The sequence below is a fragment of the Suncus etruscus genome, chromosome 3 (genome assembly GCF_024139225.1).
Source record: "Suncus etruscus isolate mSunEtr1 chromosome 3, mSunEtr1.pri.cur, whole genome shotgun sequence".
NCBI classification, from domain to species: Eukaryota; Metazoa; Chordata; class Mammalia; order Eulipotyphla; family Soricidae; genus Suncus; species Suncus etruscus.
In genome coordinates this window covers 80,804,619-80,810,631 of record NC_064850.1, presented here as the reverse complement: position 1 = coordinate 80,810,631, position 6,013 = coordinate 80,804,619, and the positions used below count along the sequence as shown (strand labels likewise).

The 6,013-nt window shown below is 33.0% G+C and overlaps 1 non-coding gene across 1 annotated transcript; it reads left to right on the top strand.

Annotated features, from left to right (window-relative positions):
- The first annotated feature begins 3,211 nt into the window (after positions 1 to 3,211).
- Positions 3,212 to 3,341, top strand: LOC126005208 (small nucleolar RNA SNORA51). Its single transcript, XR_007494378.1, has one exon. It is a non-coding gene; the product is annotated as a small nucleolar RNA SNORA51 (small nucleolar RNA).
- The last annotated feature ends 2,672 nt before the right edge of the window (positions 3,342 to 6,013 follow it).

Here is a 6,013-nt window from a genome sequence, read left to right as displayed (position 1 = left end):
AAGACCATGATATCAGACCTGATACCATAAGATAGATAGAACAACACATAGGCAAAACACTCCAGGACATTCAGACTACAGGCATATTCAAGGAGGAAACAGCACTCTCCAAGCAAGTGAAAGCAGAGATTAACAGATGGGAATATATAAAATTGAGAAGCTTCTGCACCTCATAGTGCCCAGGATTCAAGAGCCTCTCACTGAGTGGGAGAAACTATTCATCCAGTACCCACCAGACAAGGGGCTAATCTCCAAAATATACAAGGCACTGAGAACTTTACAAGAAAAAAAAACATCTAATCCCATCAAAAAATGGGGAGAAGAAATGGACAGACACTTTGACAAAGAAGAAATACAAATGGCCAAAAGAAATATGAAAAAATGCTCCACATCACTAATCATCAACTATGAGATACCAACTCACACCACAGAGATTGGCACACATCACAAAGAATGATAACAAACAGTGTTGGCAGGGATGTAGAGAGAAATGAACTCTTATCCACTGCTGGTGAGAATGCCGTCTAGTTCAACCTTTATGGAAATCAATATGGAGATTCCTCCAAAAACTGGAAATCGAGCTCCCATACGATCCAGCTATACTACTCCTAGGAATATACCCTAGGAACACAAAAATACAATACAAAAATCTCTTTCTTACACCTATATTTATTGCAGCACTATTTACCATAGCAAGACTCTGGAAACAACCAAGATGCCCTTCAACAGAAGAATGGCTAAAGAAACGGTGGTACATATACACAATGGAATATTATGCAGCCATCAGGAGAGATGAAGTCATGAAATTTTCCTATACATGAATGTGCATGGAATCTATTATGCTGAGTGCAATAAGTTAGTGAGAGAGAGAAAAATGCAGAATGGTCTCACTAATCTATGGGTTTTAAGAAAAATGAAAGACATTCTTGCAATAATAATTTTCAGACACAAAAGAGAGAAGGGCTGGAGCTTACAGCTCACCTTATGAATCTCACCATAAACAGGGATGAGTTTAGTTAGAGAAATAACTATATTTTGAACTATCCTAACAATGAGAATGTACGAGGGAAATGGAAAGCTTGTCTAGAGTACAGGCGGGGGTTGGTTGGGAAGGAGGGAGATTTGGGATATTGGTGATGGGAATGTTGCATTGGTGATGGGTGATGTTCTTTACATGACTGAAACCCAAACACAATCATGCATGTAATCAAGGTATTTAAATAAAATACATAAAAAATTACTTGACCTAACATTCTAATCTTATGAATTAAATTTAACTGTACTTTTTATGAACATTAATTTCATCAAGTAGAGAGATATATTCCCGAAATAAAAGTCTTTATTTTCACAATTGTTTTTTGTTTGTTTTTGGGTCACACCCAGTAGTGCTCAGGGGTTACTCTTGTCTCTGAGTTCAGAAATTGCTCCTGTCCCACAAAGGACCATATGGGATTCCAGGATTTGAACCAGCGTCCTTCTGCATGAAAGGCAAACACCCTACCTCCATGCTATTTCTCCGGCCCCAATATTTTCACAATTTTTGACCTAAATATTGTGGCTGTTCCTAGATACAAATTCTGTAATAATAAAATAAATTAAATGGGATTGATAACTGTTTCTAGAGTAAAAAATTCTGAATTAGGATGGGAAAATGTAAAATTTTATTTTATAACTTTGCTACAATAAATCAAATAACTGGGGAATGAGCACAGCAGATAGGATATTTGACTTGTATGCAGCCAACTCAGGTTTGATCCTGAGCATCCCATATGGTCCCTGAGCTTGCCAGTAATGATTTATGAGCAGAGAGCCAGGAGTAACGCCCTGCATACCACTGAATGTGGACAAATAAAAAAAAACCCAATATCACAAATATTTTACTTGGATAATCCTGTTTTAGGCATCTTAAAGAATGATAGGGAAACATCAAATATAGTTCCTTCTATGTAGTGGATAATATTTCAGTTGAAAAGTGATTGATTGGTAAACATCTTTTGCAAATGAAATTATATACAGAAGGATTAACTGTCATAAATAATAGACAACATTTTGATCCCATTGACTATTGTAACTATTGATAAATATTACACCTGTCACTTTGGATATTTTTGACATTTTACCAAGGGAAAGCCAATTGGATTGGTGTCTTTTGCCTCAATCCAGCAGGGACAATGGTAAAGAATTAAACAAATAGACTCTGGCTTGTCTAGGTTGCAAGTTAGCTTCAACAGCTCAAAACTCAGTGATAAACTTGCTATAAGGTGATATGTAGTCAGTGAACATCTGTAATGCATTGTGTTAAAAGGAGGGCTATTTTCTATTTTGTTCTTGTTTGGGTGCATCTTTGCAGCCCTCTTGTCTCAACTAAACTTGAGATAAATTTATCAAGGGACTATCTTAATCTTGCAGTTTGTATTAGGCAGGCAATTTCTAATGTTACAGGTATTTATAAAATTACAAAGTTGTTAAATCTATATGGGATTACCTAAACAACTGAAGTGACAGAAAAGTTACTCTATTACAGTTTGATAAAATTGATAGAATTAATGTGAATAATTTAAAATCATGCCAAGACAACAAAAATATAAATAAATGTGATTATGTCAAATTAAAACTTATTTGAACATTGAAGGAAAATCAAGATAAAATAAAACAAAAATATACCGTATTAATTGTAAGAAATATTAGCATACAATATACTAGATAAAGTGCTAATATGAAGCCAGAGCAGTAGCACAGAGGTAGGGCATTTGTCTTGCATGCAGCTGACCTAGGACTGACCTTGGCTGATCCCCTGGCAAACTCCCCTGAGTTTATTAAAGGAGTGCCTGATATAACAGGAGGGGGCTTTGTTACTCTAGTGGAGAGAAATCTGTATTTTCGTGATGGGTGCAGTGTTGTAATTATTTATACGTGAAACTACCATTAGAAGTATTGCAAATCACAGTACATTAATACAGATTACATATTAAAGACAGAAAAAGAAAGTTAAAGAAAGAATGGATGACATAGAGAAAAAAGAAAGAAAGAAAAAGAAAAGAAGAAAGAAAAGGCCGGTGTGGGGTGGGGATGAAGGACACTTGGGATATTGGTCATGGGAATGTTGCACTGGTGAAGGATTTTATATATATATTATATATATATACACATACATATATACATACATATATATAATATATTATATATATTAAAAATAAAAATGAAAAGATAAGGCCTCCCAATTCTTACCACAGGTGTTCTTTACACTGACTGTATAGAATGAGGAGGTACAGTAAATGCATCCCATATACACCTCAACACAGGCCCTTTGCCTGGTCTGTATTGTGAATTGGAGAACAAAAAAAAGAAAAAAGTTATGTTTTGGTACAAATTTATAAATAGACAAAGAATGATAGCTACATTTTTAGAAAAGTTTGTTGAAACTGATTAACATGTTAAAATAATAGTGTAATAAGTTTCACTTTAATACTAGATAATAATATAATAAGCAGACTGAATTTTAAATCCTCACTTCTGATTCATAGTAAGTTTTCAGAGTAGATAAAATTATATTACTTATGATTAAGATGAACAAGGTGTTAAAATAACATCAACACATGCAGAGATGTGATCTGACAAATTATAGAAAGTAGAGAACATAAAGCCAAAATTTACTCAGTTTAATTTGAATAAAATTCATACCTTTTATTTGCCCTTGAATCTCCTCTTCCCACCTTTATTAAATTATTTTAAAATTTTGGATTTTAATATAAAAGTATGCAAACATTTATTTTTTCACTGCAAAAACTATTATTAAAATTTTTAACATTTTAATGTCGATAATAGTGTATCTCACACTGTTAAATGATTTTATATAATTTCTATTAGAACAGATTCATAACTCATGCTTTCTCTAAATTTCCTTCTTTTTCTACCAGTTCTATACATATAAAGTCAAATTTGCAACTATTGATTGAATATGTTATTATCAATGTCATGCTACTTAATTTTTCTTCCTTGTTATATGTCAATTTACTAACATTATCTAGTATTTCTGTTCTGAAGACTTTCAATGAGGTTAAATTAAAATTAAATGTGACAGACATTAAATAACTTCTATTTGCAAATATAGGCTCTATCAACAAATGTGAGCCAGCTACTAGTGAATTTATTAACTGAAGTGAATATATTTTTGTATTTTACTAAAAGAATAAACTTTTGTTCAAAAAGTTTGTTCACAATCCAAATAATATAATAATTTCTAAAGATGTAATCTCTAAAGATAAAATTTAGCCAACCCCATCTTTGCTGACAGATGAGCATCAAACTTCCTTTCAAATGTCTCCATTGAAATATAGATCTTGCCATCATTTACTTTCAACTCACTCTTATGTGTTTTCTCAGTGGTTTTCCCACTGAGACACTCTCCACGAAACTGTCTGATTTCTTCATTCTTGCCAATTTTCTCTCTTAGACTTCTGTCTAAGCAGACTGTGTTTTCCATGATCAGTACTAATTCAGCATGTTATTTCTGCTTTATGCTTCTGAGCACCAAGGGCTATGATTTTAGCACATAGTACATTAGTGTTCTAAACACCATTGAGAATAAAACAAGGCCACAAAAGGTGGAGACATTAACAACAACAAAAAAATGAGTATTTTAGTAAAGAATACCAGGACATTTAAATTTGGTATATTAGAACAATATAGAACTTTGTTAATTATAGGAAGCATTTCAGGAATGCATGCTTTTTGAAGTTTCTAGTACAGGTAACATTTCTATTCATACAAAACTTTTCGAAAACAAAAATATAGAAATGTTGTCTACTGATTTAAATGGCAAAAGAAGAAGGCAAAAAACTGGAATCATTGCCATGCTCAGCCCTAAAACAGAAGATCCTCTGTTTGGGCAACAGTGCTGTGGAGATAGCCAAGAGACTGTTTTGGCACACAAAAAGAACATATCAGCATTGCCAGAGCCAGTTACATTCCATTGCCTTTAGTTTCCTGGCTGTGTAGATTTGTGTTTGGGGGAGGAGAAAAGGAAAGAAAGAGGCAGAATCTGGCAGCCATTTTTTTTCGTCTCTACAATGTCCTTTTCAGTATCAAAATAAGGATATGTTCATTTTCCCACCATTTTGCAGTTATAACTATTGGGAATATCAACCTTGTGATAGATACCACAATATTTCAAAAGACAATTAGTGGTCTGCTTATTTAAAATCAAGAAGACAAAAATAAATTTAATAAAAACTTTGATTACTTGGATTTTTTTAGTTGAAATTCTAACTTTATAGTGCTGTGTAATAAAGAAAAGATCATAACCATAACAATAATAATAATGTATTGCCCAATATAATTCAGTGAATTAATTCAACTCAACTATGCTATTCTTACTTTGGGTCTTTTATGCAGGTGACAAGTCTGTTATACCATGTAAAAATAGTCTTTATATGAGCAGCAAATATGATGACTTTATCTATATCCTAATATGCTTATACATCCAATAGAATATATATGATTGATGTTCATAATAATATAAAATATAATATGTAATATATAATATACAGCTTATATGAATATGTATTATCTCAGCATGGTAGCTATATTTTTTTTCTTTTCTTTTTTGTTTTTTTGGGTCACACCCATTTGATGCTCAGGGGTTACTCCTGGCTAAGCACTCAGAAATTGCCCTTGGCTTGGGGAGACCATATGGGATGCCAGGGATAAAACCACGGTCCTTCCTTGGCTAGCGCTTACAAGGCAGACACCTTACCTCTAGCGCCACCTCACCGGCCCCTGTAGCTATATTTTAATAGCAAATAACAACCCAAAGTAACATTGTCATTACTTTAAGGTCTGTTCCCTGAGCCTGACATAGTTGATATATTTCTAGTATTAGAAAAGCAAAATTAATAATATTGGTAATATTGCATTGTATTATTCTATATTTTTGAGAAAAAGTTTTTACAAAGTAGATAGTTATTTCAACACATAAATAAATGAGCTAAAATGTTTTGTGTGCTTATGTAGA